A 10,535-nucleotide genomic window follows, 5' to 3' on the forward strand; every position below is an offset into this window, starting at 1 on the left:
ATTGTTTCGTGTATAGCGTCAAGCCTTACAGGACTGTATATTGTCGGTGTGTTTATTTTTGTATACGTGTTTATTTTGGGTTTGCCTTCTTTCCTTATAATAAAGAAGATGAGTATACACATACCTGCTGCGTTTTGGTCCTCCATTTCCAACGACAAGTGTGACACACATGTTCTGTACAAATTTGTTAACTCAGTGGTAGGTATGCGACTTCATTTCCCAGACAAGAGGAGGCTGGTGGGAAAAGCTATAAGAGGACAGGTTCATTGTAATGGCTGGAATGGAATCAATGGAATGGTACCAACATCATACACATGGAAACAATGTGTTTGACTCCGTTCCATTGATTCCATTCCAGAAATTACAATGAGAGCATCCTCCAATACGTCTTCCCACCAGCCTCCTCTGTACCAGACATGTCAGAAGTTCACAAATACAAACTGCCTTGTGATGTGTACAGGTATGTGAGTATGTCAAAACAACAGTCTAATACTATGTACTTGCAAAATTGATAAGCCCATAAATTAGCCGTTTGATGAGGATAAACAAGACGTGGCAAACATACTGTATCCATCAAACAACTTAAATGTTTCTCGCATAGAAACACATTAGTATCACCAAAACATATCATTAGTTATATTGCCTTAACCATAATACAGTATACAGCATTCCTACAGGATTTAACTGGCATCTGGAACATATTAGGACCTGCAGAACAGCCATACTTCTTTAACGGTAACCTTTCACTAGGACTTCAGTCTTCTTCAGGGTTCAGTCCAAGTGTTCTCAGACTTGTTTAGTCAGGTTGAGGATTCGGATGCATCCTTGACAATCTCAGGTGCCAGTTAATACTTGATGTGGCCCATGTCTGCAATCTTATACTCCACCTCTGGAGGGAGAGACTAACCAGGTTGAGATGGTTTTACACATGTTGAACAAAGCCTACATGTAGATCTGAGTCTTCAAGGCCAACAGTGATTATGGAAACCATGTTATTGCCACTTAATTCCATTCTGGAATATCAAGTGCTACAATAAATTATATTCTGTGCCTGTTGCTTTGACTGTCAGGGAAAATGTTTATATGTGTGTTTGTATGTGTGAGCAGGCAGTCAGTCCTCCAGGCCTCTCTCACCGCTTCATCCTCATTGCCCTCGCTGTTGGTCTGGGACAGCTTGATGATGCCAGTGCCCAACTCCCCACTGGCTGAGAACTGGACCCCGCCTTTTGCACAAGTGATCATGACAGCATCCCCGATCTGGGGCAGGTCTCTACAATTCCGGGAGAACTCACTGTACTCTTACTCCTACAGAGAGAGTAGGTTATCATTCAAGCTACCAAATCACCAGCTCCCCCCACTGTACATCAATGGAGATTTAAAAGGTCACATTTTAATTGGACTGACCTGATTGGGAGTAAAGAATAAAGAGTGCTCACTGGAATACGGAGCTGTTCCACATCCAAGTCCATCAACATAGTCAGATACTTTCTCCTGATCTAACACAGAGACAGACAATATTACAAGTTAGGTCATTCCTCAGAAAATATTTGACCTTGCTACATGCTGCTGGTCAGCAGGTGTTTGAATAAATGTGTGTGTGTGTGTGTATGTGGCCTACTTACTTTTAGTCCCAAAAACCAGGTCAAGAGTCTCCTATCATCTGCACATAGGGCGATGATGTTCTCATTCACTGCGCACCTCCAAAAATCTTGGATATGCTGCAAGTAAGCCAGCGAGCAAGTGTTAGTGTTAGGTTAACTCAACATAGTTATCAATGTTGACTCATGAAAATGAATGCAAATTTTGTTCACCCACCTGGACAAGTTAACTCCCATAGCGACAGTGTGATCACAACGTTACCAACCCAATCCATCGCTACGCAGGTTGAGGTGCACAGGGGAAACGTGATGAGTCCATACTCTGAAGTGAGATACCTGAGGAGCTCACATTCCAGCAAGCTTCAGTGATAAGGTCTTTCAGTGAGTTGAAAACTTTATTTAGGATTAGACCTTGAGTCAATCATGCCTCAAACCTTTTGCTTTTGCTTATGTGTTTTCTTTGCTGATCTGGTAAGCAGTATTTGGGATCAGCTGATTGCTAGATTGCAGCTGCTACAGGTCGCAAGATGCGCAAGGGCCCCTCCCACTATCCTTTTCTCATGTGCCGAGAAGGGTGTAATAGCCGCCCGCAATTCAGGAAGTTCCTGCATGTGGGCATCCTGCATCTGCTATTGGTCCATTTTTAAGCTAGGACTCCGGTACAGAGGAAGGAGGCGGGTGCACTCCATTACAGTAGCTGGCAGTAATGCACCATAAGGTTGGATGCCAACCAACGATAAACCTCACAGAAGAAGAAGAGGCGGACACTGCTGTCCTGCAGTTCTGTTAATGGAGGCAAGAGCAGGTGTTTGGCAGGTCGGAGCGAATGACACTATGTGCTAGCTAGCTTGGACACCGGTAGACAGTGTCCCTCACCCCAGCCTGTCGGGCAGCGCTTTCCCACAGTTCTGTTATCGACGTATGAGAGCAGGTATTAGTGAAGGACACTGTGTGCTAGCTAGCTAACTCGGACTCCGGTACACATGTGGCGGGGGCGACCACGGTAGCTAGCTAGCTAGGACACCGGTAGACAGTGTCCTTCACCACCAAAAAACTCTGATAATAGTTCTATTTCACTTTTGATCAACATTTTAATCGCATACACAATCATAGGGAATCCAGAATATCAAAGGTGTCACACAAGCATGAAGATTGCTTGCTCGAGGAAGGAACTAATGGGATGCTCGAGGGAGGGCATTCCTGCAGGAACCAATGGGATACTCGAGGGGGTTAGTTCCTGCAGATGCAAGAATGCCCACATGTTGGAATGCCCTGACTTTCGGGTCACAATCACACATTATTGTGCTCCTGCTGAGAATGAATTAAATTTAGGGCGTATTCCAGACCATATACAAAGCAGTCGTGCTGCACAAATAAATACATTTTGCATGATATGAGCTATTTGGGGTAAAAATTGTTTGCACTGTACTGATATTTTGTTTTTCAGCAATAGTGAGGTATTTTGATGGAAACTAACATTTTGTAATACTTGGTTGATCAGAAATTATGAATTGAATCAAGCAAAAGCATGTCCTGGATTGAATGAATAATGATTTATTCTTCTCATTCTCTCCATGTGTAATCAAGTTCCATCTCCTGGCAGGGGCAAATCTTGGATTTGAAGACATTGGGCTTAGCCCAAAGCCAGTAGGAGGATCCGGGGGCATTAACATCTAAATGCATGAATTTGGTGCACTTCGAGATGAACATTAATTAAGAGGTTAGAACATTGAGAGATTAGATCTTCCATTACTGGGTCCATTATGTGCATTATAAGCAATTGTAGATTTGCACTTTGGCCACTAGATGCATAGTATTAGGAATTAGAATGGACATGAACCTTCTTATGATGGTATAAAAGATCAGACAAGGGAGTTGGTCAACCATGGTTTGCCAGTGCTGTGATAAAATATTGTATAAAACAATGAAGATTATCTGCACTGTATGTTTATTAGTTAGCTAGCCAGACAGTTTTAGATTAATTGTTCCATTCATTTTTCTAAATAACTGCCAATATGCCAGATTCCTGTCACAACTTCCGCCGAAGTTGACTCCTCTCCTTGTTCGGGCGGCGTTCGGCGGTCGACGTCACCGGCTTTCTAGCCATCGCCGCTCCATTTTTCATTTATCCATTTGTTTTGTCTTGTTCCCTGCACACCTGGTTTTCATTCCCCAATCACACTACATGTATTTATTCCTCTGTTCCCCCTCATGTCTTTGTGTTTGATTGTTTCATGTTACGTGTCATGTTTGACGCGCTATTTCTGGTGTGCGTTTATTCCGTGTTTTATTTCACAAGGTATGTTTATTTGCTTGTACATATCATTGTGACTGTTTGTGCGTTTTGCACTTTTGCATATTGGCTGGAGGTTTCGACGCAGTGGTGTCCGCCTGTTGGTTTCTCCTGCCTAAATAAAGTGTGCGCCTGTTCACAACTCTCTGCTCTCCTGCACCTGACTCCGCTCCCAGTACGCGCACCATTGACAATTCCATTCAAACAAGTTGTAAATCAAATCAAGTAAAATTGTAATCGTCAAATGCGCTTAATACAACAGTGAAATGCTTACTTACAAGCCCTTAACCAACAATGCAGTTCAAGAAATAGAGTTAAGAAAATATTTACTAAATAAACGAACACAATAAAATGACATAACAGGGTGTGCCGATACCGAGTCAATGTGCGGGGATAAAGTGACTATGCATAGATAATAAACAGCGAGTGGCCTTCCTCTGACACCGCCTAGTACAGTGCCTTGCGAAAGTATTCGGCCCCCTTGAACTTTTCGACCTTTTGCCACATTTCAGGCTTCAAACATAAAGATATAAAACTGTAATTTTTTGTGAAGAATCAACAAGTGGGACACAATCATGAAGTGGAACGAAATTCATTGGATACTTCAAACTTTTTTAACAAATAAAAAACTGAAAAATTGGGCGTGCAAAATTATACAGCCCCTCAGTATTACAGACTCGGTCAGAGAGAGGTTGAAAATATCAGTGAAGACACTGGCAACAAGTATGGACATTGTATCATATAATAACACTCCCAGCTTGCCAAGAAAACAATATTTTTTACATTTATGGTCTAATTGCATATATTTTCGAGGCTATTTATACAGACAGTTGGTATAAAACCTGTAAACTGTATTTTTATAAACTGGGTGGTTCGAGTTCTGAATGCTGATTGGCTGAAAGCCGTGGAATATACTTCGAGTTTGACAAACAATTTTTTTACTGTTCTAATTACGTTGGTTACCAGTTTATAATAGCAATAAGGCACCTTTGGGATTTGTGGTATCTGGCCAATATACCATGACGTGTTGCGTCGTGCATAAAAACAGCCCTTAGCCGTGGTATATTGGCCATATAACACACCTCCTCATGCCTTATTGCTAACTATATGGCACTATTTTAGGTTGACAAAAATTCTATTACACAATTTCTGATATATCATGTCTTACTTACTTTTATTTTCCTGCATAAGTATGAAGGAAAAAAAGGAAACCGCACACTGTTCTTGATAGTATCACTGATATTTAATAAGCTTACGTATCGGCCTAACGGCCTTCGTCAGAGCTTTTGTGAATTTTCAGAAAACAGCACCTCTATGTAGACCTAGCCCCACCCACATCCGTTCCACGTATGGAAAGGAGTTGGAGGCAAAGAAAAAATAAATAAGTGCTACCAAACATAACAATATGCATTTCACAAATATTACAAAAGTGTATAGACAAGACGCACCGAACACGTCCATAAAATCACAACGAGGACATAGCAAGTTTTCATTAATCATTGGGTACATCATACGAAAAAACAAAGTAATCTTAAATAGGAACATATTTTAAATTCACAACATAACATACATAGGCATTTCATCATTAAGTCCTTTAGGAAATAATGTCTGGAGGGTGAAAATCCAAAAACATTCTCTTTTGCTCAGAGTATTATTAATATCACCTCCCCTGTCTGATATCTTGACTTTCTCTATACCACAAAATCTAAAGGTAGAAATGTCATGCTTTCGGTCATTAAAATGTACTGCGACTGGATAATCCCTGTCGTTTCTCCTGATTGAACTTTTATGTTCACTAATTCTCTGTTTGAGAGAGCGGGAGGTTTTACCGACATAGCAGAGCCCACATGGACATTTAATAATGTAAATAACATGGGTGGTGGTGCACGTGATGATATCGTTAATTTGAAACCGTTTTCCTGTGTGTGGGTGGCAGAAATATTCACACTTCATCATATTGTTGCACTGTGCGCATCCTCTACATTTAAAGCTACCATTTGGTAGAGGGCGTAAAAGAGCCTGGCTGATTTTCTTTCGTGGCTGGCAGTTGGCATGAACCAATTTATCGCGTAAATTGCGACCTCTCCTATACACAATGAGTGGTGGATTCTTAAATTCAGCCGGCAAAGCTGGGTCCGATGATAAAATATGCCAATGTTTCTTAACCACACCTCCCACTTTTCGCGAATTCAAAGTATATGTGGTTGTGAACATAACGGAGTGTTCTTTTACGGAGTGTTCTGGTCTATTTTGTAACAATTCATCTCGTGTTTTTCCCAATGCCAAATGAAGAGCTTCATCCACACATTGTGGCGAATAGCCTCTTAGAAACCTAGTGCGCATCTCCGCTGCTTTTTCTAGATAATCATCATTGGAGTAGCATATACGGCGCAGTCTGAAAAACTGGCTTCTAGGAAGTCCTCTTTTTAGTGGCTCAGGATGGAAGCTGTCCCCCTGTAATAGAGTATTTCTGTCTGTTTCTTTTCGATACAGAGTTGTAAACAGGGTTCCATTTGATTTCTCAATCCACATATCGAGGTAATGAACGCGTTGAGTGTCACTTTCAATAGTGAATTTGAGATTGGGATTCATGTCATTGAGTAGTGCCATAAAATCTGACAGCTCTTGTTCAGTTCCTTCCCATATGCAAAAAATGTCGTCAATATATCGATACCACTTCAGGATTTTATTCAAAAATGGATTTTCGTTTTTGTTATTGACAAAACGTTCTTCAAATAGACCCACATAAAGGTTAGCATAGCTCGGAGCGAATGTGGAGCCCATCGACGTTCCATTCGTTTGGAGGTAGTATTCATCATCAAACCTAAAATAGTTATACTTCAAAACATATTCTGCCAGCTCTAAAATAAAGTTTGTTGGTGGATATTCATTAGTATCTCTGTCTCCCAAATAGTAAGCTAGTGCTGCCAGCCCCTCCACATGGGGAATGCTGGTATATAGACTCTCCACATCTAATGTGACCAGAATACAGTCTTCTTTCAAACCCGTTATTGGTGAGATCTTGTTTATGAAGTCTATAGAGTCTTTTACATATGATGGTAATGCTTGCACATGAGTTTTAATAAAAGCGTCTACAAAGTTCGACAATGGCTCTAGCATTGAGCCTATTCCTGCAACCACTGGTCTGCCTGGATAATTGCCTTGTTGTGTTTTAGGTTTGTGTAATTTCGGGTAAAATGTAAAGGCATGGACGTATGGCACATTTGCAGCAAAGATATTCATATTCAGGTTTTGAGATAAGGTGGTTTAATAGGGCTTGCTCCAAACTAGAGCATATATCCCTTTGGAACACCTGTGTGGGATCAACACTTAGTTTTCTATAGAAACGTTCATTACTGAGTTGTCTCTGAATTTCTTCTTTATATTTTTCATAGTCTAAAACAACCACAGCACCCCCCTTGTCTGCAGGTTTAATAACCAACGATGAATCTTTCATTAATTCATTAAGTGCCTGTTCTTCTGTTCTAGTGAGATTTTTCTGAATGTGGTTTGTTTGTCTCGTATACACTGACATGGCTTCTTGTTCGACTAACCTACAATAGGTATTAATCGAAGAGTTGTTAACTATGGGACAGAATTTGCTTTTGGGCTTAAAATGTGTGCCAGTTCGTTGATGTGTTTCTTGGCCCGAAACAGTGTTTTGTGAAAACACATGCTTAAGTTTAATCTTACGGAAGAATTTGAACAGATCTACTTTCATATCAAATGGTTTATCTGTACATGTAGGTACAAAAGAGAGACCCTTAGATAAGACTGAGACTTGAGCATCAGTAAGGTCTTTTTTGGAGAGGTTAATTACCGCGTCCTGCTGTAGCTCCGTGTCCACGGCCTGTGATCCTGGTCTCCTCTTCGACCGCTTGCCTCTCCTACATCGTTTCTTTTCTTTCGTAGAGCCTTGTGTTGCTTCCGGGCTAGAAAAACCGGCTGTGTGCCATGGTAGCTGGAGTCACTGTCTGTAGGGAATTCGCTCTCGGTGGATGCCTCTGTGTCCAAATTTCCATGGCCTCCTGCTGCTGCGTATCTGCGTCCCTCAATCAGTGGTGCGTCCCTACGTCGGCCTCTCCGTGCTCCTGTCCTTGGGCCTTCCCATGCATACACCTGGTTAAGCTGGTAATCATCTGTCACGCTGATATTTCTTGATCTTTGTTGCTTGTAGAGAGTCTCTGTATTTCCCAATGAACTGGTTGATCGCGTCGTCTATGGCTGTAAAATTAAGGCCTAGAATCTCCTTCATAACAACCTCATGTTCGCTAATCTTAACTTCAACTTCTTTTGCTTCCTTCGACACATGCTCAACGATTAATAACATTAAATCTAGTGAACATTTGAGTATATCACCCCATTGATGAACGAAAGTTTTGTCGTTTTTCCCTATTGTAGGCTCCTTCTGTATTCTCAGTCCTCTTGGAATGCGCTTGTTGCGCCAATACTCGCTAAGAGTGGTGCCATGCAGGAAGAAACGAGTTTCTTTCTCTCGAAGTCTCTGGAGTTGGATTTTGAGTTCGACAGTCGAGTGCTGAACTGGGTTGTCCATGTTGGAGGTAGGAAAAAAGAATCCTATCGGCGTCTTCTTGTGTGAATGAAAGGGTATTCGCACAATGCTCAGTAAGTGAGTTGATCTCTCGTAGTGAATCCATTGTATATTTGGTACGTCTTTTTCTTTTTGTGTATACTACAAGATTTCAGAGTGCAGAGTGAAAAACAGTATTACAAGATTCAAAAGGCACTCGCACATCTGAGCAATCTTGTTGCAGGTGCATTGCAACAGTTGAAACAGGATGAAGGAAAAAAAGGAAACCGCACACTGTTCTTGATAGTATCACTGATATTTAATAAGCTTACGTATCGGCCTAACGGCCTTCGTGAATCTACTGAAAACAGCACCTCTATGTAGACCTAGCCCCACCCACATCCGTTCCATGTATGGAAAGGAGTTGGAGGCAAAGGGAAAATAAATAAGTGCTACCAAACATAACAATATGCATTTCACAAATATTACAAAAGTTTTTTTCCTTCATCCTGTTTCAACTGTTGCCATGCACCTGCAACAAGATTGCTCAGATGTGCGAGTGCCTTTTGAATCTTATTTTCCTGCATAAGTAAAATCCGGAAATGCATCACCTTGACCTATGACTGCCATTCATTCCAATTGGACTGGTTAGGATTTCTCCCTGACCACAATGGCTGTCCTTTTCTGGGCATTCTGGAGCTTTAAGGGTTTATGACATAGCACCTAAAGTCATTTAATAAAATCTCTATTACTAGATGTTTCTTTTCTGCTTCTTATTCAGTGGTAGGCTACTACTGTATGTGCAACAAAGGAGATAGACCCATTACGTATTAGATAGAATGTTGCAGCCCCGCCCGCCTGTGGGGAAAACAACCTGTGCTTACCTAGGTTACCCTTTACCTCACAGCAAAAAAGTAATCTTTTTCAAGTACAATGTGTATGCTGTCTTTTTGTTTTAATCAATTACCAAACCACATTTAAGAAAAGTACATTTCATCGTTGCCTGCTCCCTAGCGTTCTCACTACTTACAAAAAGTGCTTCCCTCATGCCCCTTTTCATGATGATGCTACAGTAGCAGACACTTGAGTGAGTGAGTGCTAGCTACCAACTGGAACGTTAATCAAACCAAGACCAGCAACACAATTAAGAGTTACAAATGGACTGTACTAAACAAGTTAAATGTTTTACCTGTGATAAAATGTTTTCCACACACATAGTTACGTGTAGCCTACTTGGACACCGCATCTCCACATTTCCCACATCGAATAGCCTGAAGCCACAGGGCTCTTCTTGCAGGCTCTATTTCCTTACCTGGTAGCATTGCGAACCTTAGGTCGGGATTTTTGTCCTGGCTACATGTACATTGAACAACACAGCAGCTTTTTGGGATGTTTTGCTATTTCCGTATAACAAAAAAATCGATGACGAAGTTGTCTCTTTTACAATGGGGGTCAAATAAGAATGCTGATTTTCCCCAATTTGTGGGCGTGGTTGAGGGAAATTCCTTATTATTATGTGAATATCAACTGGGATTATGACATTATGACATTAGTTATCCTTTGTGACATCACAGAAGGCTGAGACACTTCAGTTAACACAGTGGCACCATTTCACTGATGCATTCACCCCCCACCAAGAAGGTAAGTCATTTTTAGGGAATTCACAATATGGACCCATATTTGGTAGATAATCAATTCTCTCCATACTTGATCACCATTCTGCACAGTGCCTACTTTCATTATCTCATTATCTCACACATACTGTCTGTGTGGGTAAAACATTTCAGTTTGTCAGTGATGTGTACGCCAAGGAACTTGAAGTTTTTCACCTTCTCCACTGCGGTCCCGTTGATGTGGATAGGGGTGTGCTCCCTCTGCTGTTTTCTGAAGTCCACGATCAGCTCCTTTGTTTTGTTGACGTTGAGTGAGAGGTTATTTACCTGGCGCCACACTCCCAGGGCCCTCACCTCCTCCCTGTAGTCTGTCTCGTTATTGTTGGTAATCAGGCCTACTACTGTGTTGTCTCCAAACTTGATGATTGAGTTGGAGGTGTGCGTGGCCACGCAGTCATGGGTGAACAGGGAGTACAGGAGGGGGTTGATGGGATAGGGCA

The 10,535-nt window shown here is 41.5% G+C and overlaps 1 pseudogene; it reads right to left on the reverse strand.

Annotated features, from left to right (window-relative positions):
- Positions 1–339: 339 nt before the first annotated feature.
- LOC106563332 (DNA sliding clamp PCNA-like) lies at positions 340–9,744 on the reverse strand (annotated as a pseudogene).
- Between the last annotated feature and the right edge of the window lie 791 nt (positions 9,745–10,535).

The sequence above is a fragment of the Salmo salar genome, chromosome 11 (assembly GCF_965601325.2).
Source record: "Salmo salar chromosome 11, fSalSal1, whole genome shotgun sequence".
NCBI lineage: Eukaryota > Metazoa > Chordata > Actinopteri > Salmoniformes > Salmonidae > Salmo > Salmo salar.